The sequence below is a fragment of the Schistocerca nitens genome, chromosome 2 (assembly GCF_023898315.1).
Source record: "Schistocerca nitens isolate TAMUIC-IGC-003100 chromosome 2, iqSchNite1.1, whole genome shotgun sequence".
NCBI classification, from domain to species: Eukaryota; Metazoa; Arthropoda; class Insecta; order Orthoptera; family Acrididae; genus Schistocerca; species Schistocerca nitens.
In genome coordinates this window covers 238840894-238863679 of record NC_064615.1, presented here as the reverse complement: position 1 = coordinate 238863679, position 22786 = coordinate 238840894, and the positions used below count along the sequence as shown (strand labels likewise).

The following is a 22786-nucleotide window of genomic DNA, read 5'->3' as shown; positions in this document are numbered from 1 at the left end:
CATGTCTCAGCAATATCCTTTCTTTCAGGAGTGCTAGTTCTGCAAGGTTCGCAGAAGAGCTTCTGTAAAGTTTGGACGGTAGGAGACGAGGTACTGGCAGAAATAAGGCTGTGAGGACGGGGCGTGAGTCGTGCTTGGGTAGCTCAGTTGGTAGAGCACTTGCCCGCGAAAGGCAAAGGTCCCGAGTTCGAGTCTCGGTCCGGCACACAGTTTTAATCAGCCAGGAAGTTTAAATATCCTCTGCTCCCCATGCTGGTATTCGTAAAATTTCGACAACTTTACTGAAGACATCATATCGATATGGAACGGTAGCCACGGTAGAACTCGCAATCTGATGCTGACGTAAGCGTCGGAAAAGTAAGATCTGAACGTTATCTGCGCTAGAACTTGAAGCAAAGAAAGCGCTGTATCATGTACGAGATACAGAGGCGAGCGAGTGTGCCGGGACTTACCCCAGTTCACTGCTAGTAGAGCCACGTCACCACAATGCATCTGTGCGTGGCTCACAAGTGTTGCACCATAATTTAAGAATGGAATTAAAAATCAAAATTTACGTTTAAAACTTTGCTAAAATATAGTTTAGTTTTATAACCTTTCAAATATCGAGTCTTAATGTTGTATATTTCACAGTTTACGTGAAATGCCGTTTTAAGAGAAAAATAAGTAACGCTAAAAAATAAAGCTAGAAAGCCACAATTTGGTCAGAAGGTGTCTTTAAAAATCATAAATAAGTGGTGCAGGTTTCCAAAACCATAGAACAAAAATTAACACCAGAATCCACGTTTTTAGAAAAAATCAGAGGCGCTTAATATTGAACTTAGAAACATGAAAATTTGTTTTATGCTTCAGTTCACCCCCAAAAATAATAACTGAGAGACCACGTTAAGCTACCTCTTATAGGTTTTGAGTAATTAAGTAAAAACCAATTTTGTAACTGAATTGTACTCAATTGTTATGGATTAAGTAGCTGTAATTTTAATGCTAGAGAATTTTGGTTTAAGTGGATGATAAAAAATACCAAATGAAAGAGCTATAGAAAAATTGAGAGTTGCAGTATTAATAACTGCCGACATAAGTTTTAGTAAAGATATGGTTGAGAGGTAACGATCTACCGTTAGTTCCACTATAAAAATTCTAGAAGGCAAAGTTTTCATGCAAGCGAGCTGAAACTTTTTCTGTGCTTTCAAACTACTTAATCGAATACAAGTAAAAAATTAAGAAGTTTCTGAACTAGTTTGTAAATATGTTATTAAAGATTATGTAAATGAGATAGCGGTCGTTTGGAGGCTGCTGCAGTATTCAGATAGCCGTAGACAACAGATGTTCCCTCGGCCGTCCGCTCCGGCACCTATATAAATACAGCCAGAGTGGCAGTAGAGAGGTTCACTTCACATTCAGCTACTGTAAGATCCACGCCTGTTAAACGTCGGATCGCGCTCTGCCTCGGATGACGCCGGAGCAGAACTGTGACAAAGCGCGTATTTTGCGGTAAAAACGGATAGTGAACTCGCGAGGACTGAACACCGTCCTGGTTCGCTTAAAATTCACCAAAGTAACTGTTAGTATGCCGTCCGTGTGAATTACAATTCCGCGTGGCAAGTGGTGACTTTATTTCCACTTTTATGGCGAGCATTAACTTTGAACATTTATTACAAATTTTCAGTTTAGTATTTTTAGTCAGAGCGAAAGACAATCTGGTAGGAACGTACCGTAGAGGTCGCCTCTGAACTGCTAAAATGTGCTGCTAGAATAGAAAGACTTGTTTTTAATTGAACATAGTGAAATTCCTAGTGTTGTACGTGAGAAACATTACGTAATATAATTTTTAACTGAAACTATATACAGGGTTATTACAAATGATTGAAGCGATTTCACAGCTCTACAATAATTTTATTATTTGAGATATTTTCACAATGCTTTGCACACACATACAAAAACTCAAAAAGTTTTTTTAGGCATTCACAAATGTTCGATATGTGCCCCTTTAGTGATTCGGCAGGCATCAAGCCGATAATCAAGTTCCTCCCACACTCGGCACAGCATGTCCCCATCAATGAGTTCGAAAGCATCGTTGATGCGAGCTCGCAGTTCTGGCACGTTTCTTGGTAGAGGAGGTTTAAACACTGAATCTTTCACATAACCCCACAGAAAGAAATCGCATGGGGTTTGGTCGGGAGAGCGTGGATGCCATGACATGAATTGCTGATCATGATCTCCACCACGACCGATCCATCGGTTTTCGAATCTCCTGTTTAAGAAATGCCGAACATCATGGTGGAAGTGCGGTGGAGCACCATCCTGTTGAAAGATGAAGTCGGCGCTGTCGATCTCCATTTGTGGCATGAGCCAATTTTCGAGCATGTCCAGATACACGTGTCCTGTAACGTTTTTTTCGCATAAGAAAAAGGGGCCGTAAACTTTAAACCGTCAGACTGCACAAAACACGTTAACTTTTGGTGAATTGCGAATTTGCTGCACGAATGCGTGAGGATTCTCTACCGCCCAGATTCGCACTTTGTGTCTGTTCACTTAACCATTAAGAAAAAATGTTGCTTCATCACTGAAAACAAGTTTCGCACTGAACGCATCCTCTTCCATGAGATGTTGCAACCGCGCCGAAAATTCAAAGCGTTTGACTTTGTCATCGGGTGTCAGGGCTTGTAGCAATTGTAAACGGTAAGGCTTCTGCTTTAGCCTTTTCCGTAAGATTTTCCAAAGCGTCGGCTGTGGTACGTTTAGCTCCCTGCTTGCTTTATTCGTCGACTTCCGCGGGCTACGCGTGAAACTTGCCCGCACGCGTTCAACCGTTTCTTCGCTCACTGCAGGCCGACCCGTTGATTTCCCCTTACAGAGGCATCCAGAAGCTTTAAACTGCGCATACCATCGCCGAATGGAGTTAGCAGTTGGTGGATCTTTGTTGAACTTCGTCCTGAAGTGTCGTTGCACTGTTATGACTGACTGATATGAGTGCATTTCAAGCACGACATACGCTTTCTCGGCTCCTGTCGCCAGTTTGTCTCACTGCGCTCTCGAGCGCTCTGGCGGCAGAAACCTGAAGTGCGGCTTGAGCCGAACAAAACGTTATGAGTTTTTCTACGTATCTGTAGTGTGTCGTGACCATATGTCAATGAATGGAGCTACGGTGAATTTATGAAATCGCTTCAATCATTTGTAATAGCCCTGTACTTTTACTTAAATCGTAGTCCCGATTCAGCAACGAAATAGGAGAAAAGAAGCTTTTCTTGTGGTGGGCTGGATCTGAATGTGGCCGTGTAGACTGGAAAACTAAGGTCAGTATGTTTCCCTTCGCTTTCTGGCCTGACCACTAAATTAGTTTCTAGGCTCGCGTGAGAAAGATGGCGTATACAACTTATACAAACCAATAGAAAACAAAAATTATTTCAACACACCGCCCCACAGACTATCATGATGGTTTTAGAGCTGTTACATACAATAACTGATAAAAGATTAAACTGGAGATAGCTCGAGAGTAATATAATTTCAGGAGGTCGTGTCCCACAGCTCTTAAACACTGAGGTCACGCGGCAGCGATAAGCACATATGCAGATGGAGGTAGTATCTCGTACGCAAGGTATAAAAGGGAAGTGCATTGGCGAACCACTCATTTGTACTCAGGTTAGTAATGTGAAAAGATTTCCGACGTTATTGTGGCCACCCGGCGCGAAGTAAGACTGTGAACGCGGAATGGTAGTTTGTGTTGAACGCATGGGACATTCTATTTTGGAAATCGTTAGGGAATTCTATATTCCGAGATCCACAGTGTCAAGATTGTGCTGAGAATACCAAAATTCAGGCATTACCTCTCACCACGGGCAACACAGTGGCCAACGGCCTTCACTTAACGATGGAGAGCAGCAACGTTTGAGTAGAGTTGTCACTGCTAACAGACAAGCAACGCTGCGTGAAATAACCACAGAAATAGATGCGGGACCTACGACGAACGTATCCGTTAGGCCAGTTCGGCGAAATTTGGCGTTACTCGGCTATGGCAGCAGAAGACCGACGTAAGTGGCTTGGATAATAGCACACCATCGCCTGGAGCGCGGTTCCCTTGCTCGTGACCACATCGGTTGGACTCTAGATAACTGACGAACCGTGGCCTGGTCAGATGAGTAACGATTTCATTTCGTAAGAGATGATGGTAGGGTTCGAGTGTGGTGCAGACCCAACGAAGCTGTGGACTCAAGTTGTCAACAAGGCGCTGTGCAAGCCAGTGTTGCTCAATCATGGCGTGGGCTGTGTTTACACGGAATGGACTGTGTCCTCTGGTCCAACTGAACGGATCATTGACTGGAAATGGCTATGTTGGGCCACCTGGAAACCATTTGCAGCCATTCATGGACTTCATGTTCCCAAACAATGATGGAATTTTTATGGATGACAATGCGCCATGACACCTCTCCGCAAACGCCGCTGCTCTTCGTCGTTAAGTGAAGGGCGTCGCCCACTGCGTTGTCCTTGGAAAGAGGTAATGCCTGAAATCTGGCATGGTGTGAAGATCGTTACAGACAGTTCGAGGGAATAATTTGGCCACCCAGATCACCTGACATGAATCCCATCGAACATATATGGGACATAATCTAGAGGTCAGTTCGTGCACAACATCCTGTACCGGCAGCAATTTCTGTATTATGGACTGCCACAGCATGGCTCGGTATTTCTGCAGGGGACTTCCAATGACTTGTTGAGTCCATGCCACGTCGAGTTGCTGCACTATGCCCTGCAAAAGGAAGTCAGACACGATATTAGGAGGGATCCCACGGATTTTGCCACCTCAGTCCATATTTAAAAAAAATTCATATTACCGCATTGAACTCCTGACAAAATTTTTTCTTTATGTAACCAGTTGCAGTCGTCAGCCAATCATCAGATCCCTATATATCAAATAAAATAATACGTAAGTAAAACTGCGGTTTTAAACTGTTAGCAGTCTATCAACTGAAGTAAGTGTTAACAATAACACACACGTAATAAAATGTCACATACATAAAAGTTGGCTGAGGTGTGTATGGCAATTTGGACTGAAGAGGGAGGCATGCTAGAATAGTCCGTGCAGTTATGTAAAGCCACTGTGCCAGAGTGGCGTAGTGTTAGCACATCTGCCTCGTGAGCAGGAGGCTCAGATACGAATCCCGGCCTTGATACAAATTTTCGTTCGCCGCTTGTCTACATAGATACGTCATTGATGTATGAGACTTGAAAAGGTCAATGGAACTATATAGCTACATTTCACATAAAAGTGTTCACACTATCATATCAGGCTAAATATAAAATCATTATTGTCAGGTGATAAAACCAAGAATTATACATAGAAAGTAAAAGTATAGCGTAACTCAGTGATGTGGCTCATTACGAAAACACATATCATAAAAACGTAAATGATTCACATTTGCATAGAGTTACCTGTAATCATATCAGAATGTAAATTACGTCGTCAATCGATACAAGCTGTGCTAGGGAGTGTACTCATTCGAGTTATTACTGTAATCGGTGTTGAAGCTGTGAACAGATTCGTACCACATAGAGCCGACGGCACGGCTGATCATTGTTTACTGGTAGAGTCAAACATGGTCATAGACGTCTATGCGCATCGATAGTGACTAGTATTTTACAGTTAACAATCTATGTGACGTCTGCTACGATAAGTACATGTGAGTCATAAAATATGTTCTGCGTGTTGCATCTGACAGCAACTTACCCGTGTTACGATCACAGTTGCGGTGACATGAAATAAAATGCATGGAAGGAATCACTTATATGTTCTCATAGACACTAGAATTAAAAGAGTTAAAGCCGCACTCATATGTGCAGTGCTTCGATCGTAAAGTAACTTTCATGAGAAGTGTCATACAGATACACAAAATACATGCTTAGCTGAACTGACTAAATCCATTACAGTAGCACAGATGTAACGCGCTCAGTTTCGTAGACAAATCGTTGTATAAACGTCCCACATAACTTGTATAAACATCCCACATAACACAATAAAGCTTCAGTTGCGTGTAATGCATGACCAATTAAGGATTTTACAAAGACACAGACACATGTTTGGCTTAAAATGACGTTAGCTGAAGTGTCCAGCTAAGATAGGTTTACTAATGGTTCACATTATAACACATACAATCTCTTACACAGAAAGAATGACAATGTCAACAGAACGTCAGACACTGTAAGTGTCTAACCCTAACTAAGTTCAATTTGTATGTAGTAAGGTAACACAGCGTTACAAATATAGAGGCTATTTTTACAGGCGTGTAAAAGGAATAAGCAGCTATTTAACATGTATCAGCAACTATTTACAAACGTTGTAACATAAATAAAAACAAAAATATATTGTGCTTAAAACAGGCCGCTGAGCATACCGTATGGAAAAACAGTTGATTGATGTGGTACTAATGTAAAATTAAGGCGAGACGCATTGCTATTTTTATCGGAGCAATTACAAGGTCTGCGGTATGTCTTTAAAATTTTCGAAGAAATTCCTATTTCTCAGATCAGTCTTTTTCATTTAAAATGGCGCAGGGATTCTTTGTACAGGGTGCGGCAGCGTTCATAGCGTAATTTGACTTGCGTAGTACAATGACGTACTGCAGGAATGCGCGCCATCTCGTGCCGCATTCGTGTACTAATGAGCTGCCATTTCGAGTGTGACAGTGACATGGAGCGGTGGAGTGCACAGCATCGTGCCTTCGCTGTTGAAAGTTATTTCAGGAATAACGACTCTGTTATTGCTACCCAGCGTCTATTTTGGCAATATTTCTATTTGGGACGTACTGGGAAAGTTCCAAAAGGACGGACCATTCTGAGGTCGGTACGTGCATTTCGAACAACAGGTTTTGTTTGCAATGTCAAACCCGGAAGAAGTGAAAGAACTGTGCGGACACCAGAAGCCGTGAAAAATGTTCGTGCTGCACTATTGCGTTGCCCAAAAAAGTCTGCTCGTCGTCATGCGCAAACTGTGCATATGTCCGATCGCTCATTCAGGAGAATATTGATCGAAGATCTCCATTTTCACCCATATAAGCTGCAGATTGTACAGGAAATTAGGCCTCACGATTAGGTTTCACGCTAAACATTCTGCTTAATCATGCGTGATCTCCTTCGCCAAAATCCACAAATGTTGCACACCATCCTGATGTCAGACCAAGCTCATTTCGAGTTATGTGGTTCAGTGAATAAACAGAATATGCGTTATTGGAATGATGTAAACAAGCATGAGCTGCACATCATGCCCCTGCACACTTCTCGTGTCACAGTGTGGTGTGGAGTTGCTTCCTCTGGGATTATTGGCCTTTACTTCTTTGAGGATGACAGCGGTGTGGCTGTAACTGTCACCAGTGAACACTACCTAAAGATGCTGCAGTTCTTCGTTCTTCCCCAATTAGATACGGTCGATGTGGATGTGGAACAATTATGGTTTCAACAAGACGGAGCGATCTCGCATACAGCCATAATTTGCATGGATTTATTGCGACAGACATTTCTAAATAGAGTAATTTCCCATTGGGTGACATTTCCTGGCCACCTAGGTCACCTGACCTTTCATGTGCAGACGTTTTCCTTTGTGGCTATCTGAAGCAAGAAATGTTCTGAACACGTTTTGCCACCATTCTTGAGTTGAAGGATCGCATCAGAACTGCCGTCGTTAATGTCCCAGGTAATACGTTACGCCGAGTTATGGAAAGCTCCTAGCGCCGCCTTGATGAATGTGTTGTGCAGAGGGGGTATCGTTTGACAAGAGTCATATTCAAAATGTAATCCACGCAATGGACAATGACTTAAACATTAGTAAATGGCATACCTTTAACTATTAATTGACGTAAGAGGTAATTCCAATTCGAATTGGGGTTGGGTTGTTTGGGGGAAGAGACCAAAAAACTAGGTCATGGGTCTCATCGGATTAGGGAAGGAAGTCGGCTGTGCCCTTTCAGCGGAACCATCCCAGCATTTGCCTGAAGCGATTTAGGGAAATCACGGAAAACCTAAATCAGGATTGCTGGACGCGGGATTGAACCGTCGTCCACCCGAATGCGAGTCCAGTGTGCTACCACTGCGCCACCTCGCTCGGTTAAGAGGTAATAAATAAATTACAGTTACTGCTTGATGGTGTGTTTTCAATATCCTACTATGAACGCTGCCGCACCCTGTATATATTTGTAAATTTTCAGTTCCTCTAGAGTACCCATATGGCGGCCTTTATCGATTCTGTGCAATAATTGTAAATTGTCCTCTGTATTAGAAACGGAATGGTTTTCATTTTTCAGGTGAAGAAAGAATGTGGTCTGATTGTTCTCACTTTTACAAATATGTTCTTTGTACCTCATACGTATTCTACATTTATTTTGTCCTGTGTCAACTTTAAGATAATCACTGCACTCAATTCTATATGATCCAGACTGGTCTAAGTGGCTTGTATTAGAATAGTGGCCACTATATTATTTTTGGTAACTAACGCGATGTCAATATTATGAAAAATGTATTTAGTTTTATCGGATACCGTCGTTGTATTTGTAAGGGTGACAAACATGTTCTCTCTCTCTCTATTTATCTCTCTCTCTCTCCATTTACTAGCGTAATTTTCTTGCGTTTTAGGTTTTCGTTAGCTTCACTTTCCTGTTAAATGAGCTGTTTACAATGTCAGAAGTGAAGCCCATACCTGTTGCCATATGTCACAATGTATCTAACTCTTTTTGCTCATTTTCCTTTGAAAGCGGTAGCTTAATTAATCAGCCTATGTGGTACGAACTTGTTTACAGTGATAACGCCGATTATAGTTATGAAATGATTGAGTACACACCTAGTACAGCTTTTATAGGCTGACGAAGGAATTTACTTTATGATATGGTAACAGGTAACTCTGTACAAATGTGAATCATTTATAGTATTATGATCTGTGGTTTTCGTAATGAGTCGGTTCCCTGGGTCATAAAAAAATTAAAATCCCTCCGAACAGGCCTCGAAATGCCCAGCGGTACCGACCGACCGCCTTGTCATCCTTAACTGTTAGGTGCCACTGATGTGTATATGGAGGGGCACGTGGTCAGCACACCGCTCTCCCGGCCGTTGTCAGTTTTCATGGCCGGAGATGCTATTTCTCAGTTGGCAGTTGGCCTCACACCTTGCTTGCCAACAGCGCTCGGCAGACCCGGACGGTCACCCATCCAAGTGACAGCCAACCAGTGTTGCCACTGCGGCAAGGCCATTGGTCCGCTGTGTTATGGTACACTTTTAATTTCAGCGTATAATTCATGATTTTATATGTCGCCTAACATAGTGCTGTGAATGTCTTTATGTGAGTATGTAACATTGTATTAAGCATGTGTTGTTGTTAACATTTAAATCAGTTAACAGATTCGTGACAGTTTAAGCCTATGATGTTACTTACGTATTATTGTAATTGGTTTATAGGAACCTGATGATAGTCTGATGTCTGAAACTGCCTGTATAAATAAAGAATTTTACTAGGAGCTCAAGGCAATTATACGTTTTTCAATCATATCTTGGTAGCTTGTATGAATATTAAAAATTGAGATGACAAGCCCGTCCTTACTAAGGAAGGGAAAGCTTAAAGGTGGAACGAAAACACCTTCATAAGAGAACTAAGCTTGAAGCCAGTATTGAAGAAAGAAGGGTAAGAAGATACAATGGTACATGCATTACGACGAGAAGGACTTCATAATGCGCTGAAAGACTAACTACGAAACAAGGTCCCTGGAATAGACCACATTCTCCCAGAATTATTTTGATACTCGGGAGAGCCAGCCATGAAAAAACTATTTCATCTGGTACACAAGACGAATTTATCAGGAATATAGTAATTCCAGTTCAAAAGACGGCAGGTGCTGTCAGGTGTGAATACTACCGAACCATCAATTTGGTATCGTAAGTCACGCTCGTAAAATACTGACACGTATTAATAACAGAAGAATGGAAGTTGGATAGAAGTCGATCTCGCGAAGGATCAGTTTGGGTTCAGGAAAGGTGAAGGGACGCACGAGGTAATACTGACTTTTCTAGAAGATAGGCTGAAGGAAGGCAGACCTACGTTTTTAACATTCGTACATGCAGAGAAAGTTTTTCGACAATGTTGACTGAAATTCATTACTTGAAATTCTGAAAGTGGCGTGGATAAAACACAGTGAGCGAAAAGTTATCTGCAACTTGTACAGAAACCATTCTCTAGTCGTAAGAGTCGAGGCACATGAAAGGGGGAGCAACAATTGAGAATTTAGTGGGACAAAATAGCTTCTCCCTGCTACTACTCAACTTGTGCATTGAGCAAGCAGAGACGAAGCCACAGGAGAAATTTGGAAAGGCCAACAAAGTTCAACGAGAGAAATAAAAATTTTAGGGTTTTCCACTTACGTTATAATTCTGTCAGAGACAGCAAATGACTTCGAAGAGCAGTTGAACAAAATGCATGGTGTGTTGAAAAGAGGCTGTAAGATGAACAATACAATATAGTGAAATTAATGAGGGAATTAGATTGGGAAAATGAGACACTAAAAGTAATCCTTGAGTGTTTCTATTTGGGCAGTAAGAAATTGAAGAGGGCCACAGTAGAGCGGATATACTCGTAAAATGCATACTGCCTGCAGCCAAAAAAGCATTCTGAAAAATAGGAATTTGTTAACATCGATAATTAATTTAAATGTTGGGAAAACTTTCCTGGACGTAATTTCTCTGAAGTGTAGCGTTATACGATACTGAAACTTGGGCGATAAGGAGTTTTGGCAAGAAAAGAAGTTTTCGAAATGTCGCGTTGTAGAGGAATGCTGAAGATTACATGGGTAGATCGAATAGCGAGTAAGGAGCCACTGAATTGAATTAGGGGAAAAATTTGGCACAACGTGACTAAAAGAACGCATCCCTTGGTAGGGCACGTCCTGAGCGATCAGCGAATTTTCACTTCGGTAAGCGGAAAGGGTATGGAATAACAGTTCTGTAGGGGGAGCATAGCATGCAAACAGTGTTTTCGTTCAAATGGTTGTTATTTACAGGATTTATTCGGAGAAGTGGGACTTACACGTCAATCGTTTCATAGAAAACGGAGGACTAACGTACCTGCGAGAGAAATTATCGCCACTCTCCCCTGTAAGCAAAATGACGGTACGTACAAAAGTGGTGAAACCTGATAAAAAAAAGGATGAATCGCTACGGAGTATGCACCTCTGCCGGCCAAGTCAAAGATCCTTGTAAACACACCCACACAATTAAGGGCTCACCACCAGCTTGCACAGTGCCTTATTGACAACTTGGGCCCGTGGCTTCGTGGGGCCTGCCTTACACACAATGTGACAACCGGTGCGAGCCAATGGTTAAAAGTTGTACTTTCAAAATTCGTAACTGCGTACTGTCTGAATTATGGACCAAATTTTTGTGCGGGATCTGTTACTGTGGTTGATATCGTGTAATTGTGCTTTTTTTCTTCTAAAAATATGTGGGCAATTTGGTGATGTCTCCTTGTCGGTATAATCACGTCAAACAGAGAGCAAAACGAAATGGTGGAATACTATTGATGGTGACTGCGGGACAGCTTCTCTTACCATAACTGCCTCCCCCTATCTCGAGGTAGATAATGGCTTAACTGAAAAACCTTCCCGTCTCCCTGGCAGTGGCAATATCGGAAGACAGAATATACAGCAGGTCTTTCAAACGGAAGGCGTTGCAGAATTAGCGACACGGAGGAAGGACATAAACAAGTAACAGAGAGGCAGAAAGTGATGTAATTGTTATATTAATGAATTTCAGAATGCGGGACAGACATTACAGAGTGGCACAGTACAAGTCCACAATGCCAGATTGTCTGTAGTAATCAACGGTCCTCTACGAGATTACAAATATGTAAAAGAAGAATACAAAAGGTTAGCAAAAATTTCATCCGTCCCATAGGGAGTTACAACAGGTGAAAAGAGTGAGAAACAGGTCTCGAAGAAGGAGGGGAGACATGGTTTGAGCCATAACGATGAAAGAGATTCGAATGGAAAGGTGTAGCATCTCCGGCAACCCTTTCCAAAACAGCATTGGGCCCGAACAGTGTCGGCGGTCGCGGTTCCCGTGTGCGTCCACTACCGACGCGACCAGGTCTTTATCGTGATTACTCCGAACACAGAGTAACGCAGGTCAGAACAAGTTGCTAGCTTACATCACAGGAGACTTATCCCATAATTCTGACGAACAATCTAAAACAAAACTGGAGCGAAGAGAGCCTGCGTCAGATTTAGTTAGTTGGTTAGTTACTTGTTCCCTAGATCATTTTAACCCATTCACTTACTAACGTCTTCCCCATAGTTGACCCAATATTTACTGTCTAAACTTACGAAAACGAGCCTATTTTGTCTTACACACTTTTCTCAAAATTATACAATTTTTTTGACAGAAATTCTTTATAAATCTGTATTTATTGAAGTGATGAGGAGCTAAAATAATAGTGTTTCAGAAGTTTTTGTTCGTATGTATACCCGAGAAAAATGCAGGTATGTGCAACAGCACTAGACATTTCTCACACTCATACCGTGTCTCACTTTTCTTCTTCCTTGCTTTGCACACTGACACTATTCCTGGGCGGTGTTTACTTGATATTGCGGGGCGAGGGATAAGCCAAACAAAAGCTGTAAACAATTACTTATAATTCGCAAAATATCGAAAGGAATCGAGTGTGTTGGACATCATTACGTAGATCGATTTCTCACCTTTCCATTGGTATATAACAACTCATCCCATCTTTTAATAGAAAAGTAACCACCAAGAAGCAGCTACAGCTGCTCAGCCAGTCTCACAGCCGGAAATGTAATAACGGATTTGAAACCGGCAACCGACTCTGAGCCTGCTGTATAAGTCAATGGGTGAACGATTGTCTTATCCAAATGGTGTGGAACGAGTCAATTTGCAGGATATATACACATCATTAATGAGAGGATCAGTATGTGCTCCATCAGCCACATGAACAATGTCGTATCCATACTCAAATTCCTCGCATACACGGGCAAGCATGCCCTTCGTCACTGATGTTAAGGCAGTACGGATCCGGTTCTTCAAATCTTCCAGGTTCTATGGGAGTGGTGATACATAAACGTTGTCTTTAACGAAACCCCACAGGAAGAAGTCAGAGGATGTCAAATCCAGTAACCGTGGAGCCCAGCTGAGACATGCTTAGTCGCCAGCTCCTTGACGACCAATTCAACGGCTCGGTAGAGTTTCATTCAGATATTCACGCAGTTGGCGGCTCCAGTGAAGGGGTGCCCCGTCTTGTTGAAAAATGAAGTTGTTTTCGTGCAGCCTCGGAAACAACCAGTTTTGTAACGTAGCGAGATACTGCTGACCGTTAACCGTGTTTCCATCAAAGAAGAATGGGACTCTTTCCTTTACTTACACATCCTGTATCTAGAAACTGTCGATACCATCTGCGAATGTTCCACCCATTCGGAGGATCAATTTCGTACCTCAACCTGAAACGTCTTTCCGTTGTAAACACGGAATTGCACTTCGCAAACTCGAGAACGCAAAATGATTCCTGCCACCAAGCAAAACAGAAGACAACTGACATCTAGCGGCTATTAATATAAACTAGACTATGTATTTGTTTCTCCAATAGCCGAGCCGAGGCGCAGCGATCGATAGTTTGGACAAAATAATACTTTGAAGTACGTATATTCTTTTTCAAACAACCTGTATTTTAGTCCTACTGATGCAACTACACTAAAAACCAGTTTATTTTATTTTTTTATTTTTTTTACAAGCTACAATTTTTTTAAAAAAATAGAAATGCTTCCGTGAAATAGCCTGCGTTGTTTAATAACGTGTAGTAAAGGTATGTTTTTCCCTGGTGTTGTGGAAATGGACATCACTATTCTTCTCAAATTGATGGATTATTTATGACGAGATTCACTAGGGAATATACACTCTACGATGAAAAACGACATACCACGTAGGAATTATCTGAATGGGAAGAAAGTTGATAGATGTGATATACATTCACAGGCAAACAAAAGGTTATTATTTCAGAAGAATTGGATGGATTACTCATGAGGAAGAACTTCACAAATTAACCTCACAAACTGTGCAAGTCGGTAGCTCATTGGTCCACTTCTAGCCCTTTTGCATGCAGTTATTCGGCTTAGCGTTGATTGATAGAGTCGATGGATTTCTTCCTGAGATATATCGTGCCAAATTCTGTCCAACTGCTGCGTTAGATCGTCAAAATTCCGAGATGGTTGGAGGGCCCTGCCCATAACGCTCCAGACATTCTCAATTGAGGAGACTACCTCACTGACCAAAGTAGGGTTTGGCAAGCACGGAGACAAACAGTAGAAACATTCGCCGTATGCAGGCGGGCGTTATCTTGCCAATATGTAAGCCCAGGACGGCTTGTCATAAAGGGTAACAAAATGGCACGTAGAATATCGTCAATGTACCATTGTGCTGTGCTGCAAGGGTGCAGCGGATAACAAACAAAGAGGATCTGCAATGAAAAGAAATGGCGGGCCAGACCATCACTTCTGGCTGTCGGACCATATGGCGGGCAACAGTCAGGTTGGTATCCCAGTGCTGTTTGGGGTCGTCTCTGGAGACGTCTTCACTGGTCACCGGGGTCCACTTAGGAGCAGTACTCATCACTGAAGACAATTCTAACTCAGGCAATGAGATTCCCAGGCCGGAAGTGACCGACATCACGGCAAACGGGCTTCCTGGTGTACAGAGGTCAACGGCAGTCGGTGCAAGAGAAGCCGTGAGCTCTTCCCCCTTTCTGTGTGCCTCCTGTTAATGGTCCGTTAAGTACCAGTTGCACGTCGAATCGATGATAATTATGAATCAGAGGTACTGAATGCCTCTCTGACGACTGCTTGATCCCCACGGTCCATCGTCTCTCCATGTCGACTGCTTCCTTCATGACACTCTGTTCCGCTATTGTTCACCCTTTCCGGAGAACATCGTCGAATAATGGCATCGCTCCTATTCAAATGTCAAGCGATTCGCCGAATACTCCAACCGGCTTCTCTGAGCCCAACTGCGAGTCCCATCTCGATTGCTGACATCTGCGTATATTATACTTATATGGATATGGTGTCTGTTCTTTCGGACCTGTCCGAAAGAACAGGCACGATTGATGACCGGCAGCCGTCTAGAACGAAATTAGAATTATGTATTAATACCGTCAGCTGCTGATGGGTGTTGATGTATATCAATTGGGGCAGGTGAAAATGTGTGCCCTGACCGGGACTCGAACCCGAGATTTCCTGCTTGTATGGCATATGCTCTATCCATATGAGCCACCGAAGGCACAGAGGACACTGCGAGTGCAGTGATGATCTCGCGCACGCCTCCTGCGAGACCCATATTCTCACCTTATATATCCACACACTACATTCGTAGTGTCCCTACCCTATACACTCATTACTCGTGGAAGACATTCTTACCAAGTCCCGTAAGAGTTCGGGTAATATGTGTGCATCCGCACAGTCCGAAAGAACAGACACCATATCCATGTAAGTATACAGTTCTGGCAATACCGGCCATGACCTTCTTCTTGTGTGCGGATGCACACATATTACCCGAACTCTTACGGGACTTGATAAGAATGTCTTCCACGAGTAATGAGTGTGTTGGTAGGGACACTACGAATGTAGTGTGTGGACATATAAGGTGAGAAAGTCTCGTGGGAGGTGTGCGCGAGATAGTCAGCAGCTGAAGGTATCAATATATAATTCTAATTTCTTTCTGCGTATATTGTTCACACGCCTGTTTGCGAGGCGTATTTACTGTCCATCTGAGTACACAGAATGGAATTCGTAAAGACTTTATGCCCTAGTATCGACATGTCCCCTGTTTACTATCGTTGTCAGCTGTGCGGTGAAATTACGCTGCAGCATCACATTCATCCATCGGCCGCCAATTTTTACAGTTCTGCATTTTACATGTATACCTGAATAAATATCAGTGTGTGAGCAACCTGCGTAACTCCTTCGAGGTGCTTCGTTTTTTTTTTTTTTTTTTTTTTTTTTTTTTTTTTTTTTTTTTTTTGAGGGTATGTATTGTGATGGTGCAGCTTTGAACAGCTACCTAATTGACAACCACGGATGATCACCACATATTATTCTTACTGCTCGCTTCTGTGCAGTCAGTGCGTTATTTCTGAGTGCTGGTTACCCAAGAAAATTATTCCATACGGCATTATTGAATGAAAATATTTAAAATATGTCAGGAGGTTGACGTTTCTTTCCAAGGCTATCACTTATACGAAGAGCAAAAGTACCTGCACTTAATTATTTGAGCAGCTCAGTAACACGCTTTTTCCAGTTCAGGTTTTCATCGACATATGCGCCCAACGTTTGAAGCATTTTACGTTTATTGACTACTGTTCATTTGCTACATTATTTCTTGAGCTGACTCTATTGTACAGAACTGAATACAGGATGTTTTCTCAAAATTTAGGGGGATTCCATCTTCAGAGAATAATAACTCTTTGAAAAATATCATTTACCACTCCTTCTGTTGCTTTCTTTGTAATGGGATTTATTATAACAGTATCGTCTGCAAATAGTACCAGTCCTGCTTGTTGAATGTTAAATATAAGACGATTCATATGTACAAGGAATAGGAGTGGACATAAAATTGAACTCTGTGGGACTTCCTTTTGATTCCTCCTCAGTCACTGAAGTTTTCTGTCTTTCCAACATTGTTTGAATTACTCTGCACTATTTTTTGCGTTCTTTTTGTGAAGTATGATCCAAAGCAGTTGTGTGTGAACGTATCGATTTTATAAAATTTGAGTTTTCTAATAGTGTAGGTGGTGTACGCAATCAAATGTCTTGAAGAGAATACAGAAAATACCAAATGTCAATAATTTACTACTTAAGTCTTGTAATATTTTGTGACTGAGTATATAAATAGCATTCTCAGCTTACAACACTTTTGAAATGCAAACTATGGTATGCTAAGTAATTTGAGACTACCCTGGAGTATATTATTTCTTGGCGAGTATCAAAATTATTGTAACCTTATCTCCTGATAGCGTGCTTCAGTAACTTATCAGTGGGTGGAGAATATCGGGCAAAACTGATTTTGCATGAGAAATTTGCATATTAAATTGTGCATGAAAAATTTGCATATTAATTTTTGCAACACATTTAATATAGACACAATCGTCTCGTGATTACGGTCATTGGATTCATAGTTTCCCCTTCCATGTTAATCTGTAATTTGTAATTTATTAATTAAGTTGCATATAATATTTTTATTAGTGACTAGTTTCGAACATTTTCGTTCATTACCAAACCATTACCTACATTAGAAGGTACAATGTTATTAACAAGACATGAAATACAAAGTTTTCAAACATTTTGTGTGCAGAGTTTACGAAATACCAAATTTTCAAACATTTTGTGTGCACAAGTTACAGTTGTGCAATAAATCTTTTATGATATTAATTCGTAATACATTTGTTTTTACATCAGTTCAACGTAACTAATTTTATATGGCTTTATTAGGATTCTCTTGTAATATTCAAAATTCGTTACTCGTTTTTAGTTGTTTATATATAAAAAAATTTTGATCACTTTCAGTTGTTTATTACGTGTTCATACGCTCTATCTCTCCAGAGGTGATAGTATAAAAACTAAGTACGAAGATACTGATCTGGTAAATGTTTCAGACACTGTGACATTATACTGACGTGAGAAATGTCAGGTATACACGTATATGTTGGTACTATCAGATACACAAGGTATAAAAGGGCAGTGCATTGGCGGAGATGATGTTTGTACTTAGGTGAGTCATGTGAAAAGATTTCCGACTTGATTATGGCCGCACGATCGGAATTTTGAAAGCAGGGTGGCAGTTAGAGCTAGCCACATGGCCATACGATTTGGAAAAACGTTAGGGATTTCAATATTCCGAGATCCACAGTGTCAAGAGTGTGGCGAGAATATCAAATTTCGGGCATTATCTCTTACCACGGACATCACAGTGGCTGACGAATTTCACTTAAAGACCGAGAGCAGTGGCATTTTGCATAGTCACTGCTAAAAGAAAACTAACACTGCACGAAATAACATCAGAACTGAATGTGGGATCTACTACGAACATATCCGTTAGGACAGTGCCCCGAAATTTGGCGTTAATGGGCTATGGTAGTTGATCGACTGACACGAGTGCCTTTTCTAGAAGCATAACGTCGCCAGTGAGTGAGGTGGCGCAGTGGTTAGCACACTGGACTCGCATTCGGGAGGACGCGACGATTCAAACCCGCGTCCGACCATCCTGATTGAGGTTTTCTGTGATTTCCCTAAATCACTTAGCCAGATGCCAGGATGGTTACTTTGAAAGGACACGGCCGACTTCCTTCCCCACCATTCCCTAATCCGATGGGACCGATGACCCGCTATTTGGTCCGCTCCCCTAAATCAACTAACCAACCGTGACGTCGCCTGCAGCGCCACTCCTGGGCTCGTGACCGCATCGGTTGGATTCTAGACAACTGGAAAATCTTGATCTGGTCAGATGAGTCGCGATTTCAGTTGGTAGGAGCTGATGATAGCTTTCGAGTGTGGAGAAGACCCCACGAAGCCGTGGACCTTGTAAGTAGGCTGTTTAGGTTTTTTTATTGGTAACGCCACCTCTGTATGAAAATCACTGGCTGTGCTGTGTGCAGTCTGTGGCTGCTTTGCATTGTTGTAATACTCGCCATTGTAGTGTTGGGCAGCTGGGCTGTTAACAGCGCGTAGCGTTGCGCAGTTGGAGGTGAGCCGCCAGCAGTGGTGGATGTGGGGAGAGAGATGGCGGAGTTTTGAAATTTGTCATGAACTGCTATATATATATATATATATATATATATATATATATATATATATATATATATATATATATATATATATGATATTAAGGTAAATACATTGTTTGTTCTCTATTAATATCTTTCATTTGCTAACTAACCCTATCAGTAGTTAGTGCCTTCCATAGTTTGAATCTTTTATTTAGCTGGCAGTAGTGGCGCTCGCTGTATTGCAGTAGTTCGAGTAACCAAGATTTTTGTGAGGTAAGCGATTTGTGAAATGCATAGGTTAATGTTAGTCAGGGCCATTCTTTTTGTAGGGATTTTTGAAAGTCAGATTGCGTTGCGCTAAAAAAAATATTGTGTATCAGTTTAAGCATAGTCTTGTAAAAATTTTTCAAAGGGGACGTTTCAACCTATGTTGTGAACAAGGCACTGTGTAAGGTAGTGGTGGCTCCATAATGGAGTGGGCTGTGTTTACACGGACTGGACGGCCCGTCTGGATACTTGGAGACCATTTGAAGCCACTCATGAACTTCTTGTTCACAAACAACGATAGAATTTTTGCTGATGACAGTGCGTCATGTCACAGTGCCACACCTGTTCGCGATTGGTTTGGAGAATATTCTGGACAGAATGACATTTTCACTCTGCAGCCGAGTGTGCGCTGATGTGAAACTTCCTGGCAGATTAAAACCGTGAACCGGACCGAGACTCGAAAGTTTGGAAGGTAGGAGACGAGGTACTGGCAGAAGTAAAGCTGTGAGGACGGGGCGTGAGTCGTGCTTGGGTAGCTCAGATGGCAGAGCACTTGCCCGCGAAATGCATAGGTCCCGAGTTCGAGTCTCGGTCCGGCACACAGTTTTAATCTGCCAGGATGTTTCAACATTCTGGACAGTTCGAGCAAATGCTTTGGCCTGCTAGATCGCCAGACGTGAATCCCATTGAACATTCACAGTACCTAATCGAGAGTCAGTTCGTGAAAAAGCTCTTGCACCGGCAAATCTTTCGCAGTTATGGACGACTGTAGAGGCAGGATGGGTCAAGTTTTCTGCAGGTGTCTTCCAACGACTTGTAAATGCCACGTCGAGCTGCTGCCATACACCGGGCAAAAGAATGAAAGCCATCACTTAAAATCAGATGTGTATGGGGCAATGACGGAAGAAATCTGGCCGCGTCGTCAGAGGATGCACTCGGCTACCACGATCGCCGATACTATGCGGGTCCGCAGTCTGCTCTGTGAGCCGAAGCTATTTTGGAAAGATTTGCCGCGGGTGACGTACTTTCCATTCGTATGGTCAAACAATGTCTCTCCTCTTCCTTTCATGCTGTTTTCCGCTCTTTCTACCAATTACTACTTGCCAGGGGACGGATGAACGTTTTTCGTTCGTATTCTTCTTTTACGTATTTGTAATCCCGTGGAGCACCGGAGATTACGACAGACAAACTGGCATTGCGGACTGGTGGTGTGCCACTCTGTAAAGGCAGTCTCACACTTAATAATATGTTCCGGGCTATTATGGCGTGGTCGAATGGATTTCACCCTATAACTCAACGTTTCGTTCCCATCTGCGGAGGATATTTTCAGTGGGGATCGTAGCTTCCTGGAACGTCCGATTCACCCCATGGCTCGCTGCTGACTGCAGCAAAATTTCGCTTCCACGCAGTGGCGTGACATCACATGTTTTGAATACCGAGCGCCACTGGCCATTGTCGACTGCCGCCGTCCGCTGTTTCCAGCCGTTCATTAAGGCCGCTACTGAGCACAATGGAAAAATCTTGAAAAATTGGAGAATTGGGGTAATCTACAAACCTACCACAAAGATACCAAATCGCCTAAAATCGGCCAAGGATGCTCACCAACAGCTGGAAAAAAGCAGGAATTTATAGGATTCCTTGTAGTTGTGGGACATGCACGCGGGCACTACAAAAAGAACCGTCAAAAACGAATAAAAGAGTTCCAGGGCAATTGCAGAAGAGGGGAGATTGTCAGTTCAGCGGAAATATGCTTTGTAGCCAGGAGAGTACCACATTCATTTTGACAGGACTCAAGTATTGGCTGTCACAAATGGATACCATGAAAGGTTGTACAGAGAGACCATACAGATTGTAAAAAACCCCAGGAATTTCAAGAGGAAAGAGGAGGGCGTGAAATTGAATGACATCTGGATTCCGGTGCTGAAGAAGATGTGAATCAATCTTCCACCATGGGGTGACAGCAACAGCAGACGACGGCACTCGACAACAGCCAAATTGCGCTTGCATATTCCAAACATGTGACGTCACGCCACAGCGTGGAGGCACTCGGAAGCGTAATGTTGCTGCAGTCAGTAGCGAGCCAGGGTGTGAATCGGACATTCAACAAAGTTACGATCTTCCTTGAAAACTTCCTCCGCAGACGGGAATGAAACGTTTGATTTTAAGGTGAAATACATTCAACCACGACATAATAGCCCGGAACACTTTATTAGTTTGACATTTCCGGCCGTGAAAGTTTACGTTTTACAAAGGCTTTTGTGTTTACGGTTCATAAAATACAAACATAACTCGTTCCACATCAGTGTTAGAATTAGGTGAATCTGTGATTGGATTTTGTATTTAAAGGACCCTATTTTGAGCAATTTCTTAATGTATTACTGAAGTTAATTTCATTTTTGAACCGTGTCGTTTACCACGGTTCCTGTTTTTCCCTTGGTTTACTCCTGTTTCGAGTTTCCGCGCGTTCCTAGATGGCGTTGCGGAGCCTCCGCGAGCGTGCTGCAAGCGTGCCCGCTGGGAGGAGGCGCTGTGTGCCGTGCCGAGGGCGGAGGAGGCAGTTGACACGAGTGTTTGGCCCTGGACGACCGTTCTGCAGTGGGGCGCTCGATCCCTCTATGCTAAGTCTAAAACCCGGGGCGTGAGGACACAAGAGGCCGTAAATCTGTGGACAACGTTTGGTTTCCGTTCATGGGCTGGGGAAGCTATGAAGTTCGTCTGCGGCTGCCATAACACCTCCGGAAGGTGGTGTCGTCACTGAAAGTAAGATTTTTCATCTAGTTAGTGCAACGGCTGTTGTCTGGAGGGGTCAATTTCCAGGTGTTGTGGGAGCTATTAATAACTGTGAAGCAACGTTTCTCTGCTTTGAGTTGGTGATCGGAAATTGCCTTGCGTGTGTGTTACTGCCCCTTATAAGATCGTACATTTGTACGCCATTCTAAGTTAAGGCGCATCGTAAAGGGAAAAAAAAAAAATTGGCTGCGGACCTTCTGCAAACCGTTGTTTTCCCATGGACGGCGTAGGTCACTGTTTGGATAAGCACGGTGTAAAATGTTAAATAACCTTGTACTGTCTGGCGGAGAGATAGAGCCAATTAATTTTATGAATGTCTGAAATGCGAGATTATGTTAATGTTCGCCAATATCTGTTGTTTTAGTACGTAGGCATATTTAACTTTTGTCGTTATTGTATATATATTCTTGTGTTAAGGAGTTTAGTCCCCATGGCATTTAAGTGCTCTATTTAATTATATTTGAGGTAGTGCTAGAGTTTCTATTTGGTAATCCGCCTAGCTACAACTGATGGCAGTTGCTCGGTCTGCATGAAATGTTGGGCATATTGGTTGGAGACCGTTGTTGACTTGCTCTCCTCAGCTCCGAAGTCCCGTATTGATACTACGGCGGTAGTTCTGCTGGAATCTCATTTCCAGAAGTTATCAGTTCTTGTGAGCACAAATAAAGCTGCCTTTGCCTCTGTAATTTTCGTCCGCTGGCCGGCAACCTTTGGTTAATGATTAAAAATCTGGTCTTCGCCCAACCTAGTGGCTCGTGTTAGACGAGTTCCCTTTCCAGTTCGGATAAATGTTTCCTCCTCCTGGTGGAGCCATCCTCTTTCCCGAGCCACGCTGTTCCATGTTCCAGGAGAATGAAATAAGAGGTTAATTATCTACTCCACCGTTATGCCCAAGAAATGCGAATTAGAGTAGTTCTGGATAACGTAAGTATTATACACTATTAAGAT

The 22786-nt window shown here is 42.5% G+C and overlaps 1 protein-coding gene across 1 annotated transcript in view; it reads right to left on the bottom strand.

Annotated features, from left to right (window-relative positions):
• The window catches only part of LOC126234947 (agrin-like), a 1214606-nt gene that overhangs the window by 254519 nt on the left and 937301 nt on the right, over nucleotides 1–22786 (bottom strand). The gene's annotated exons all lie outside the window — the stretch shown is intronic.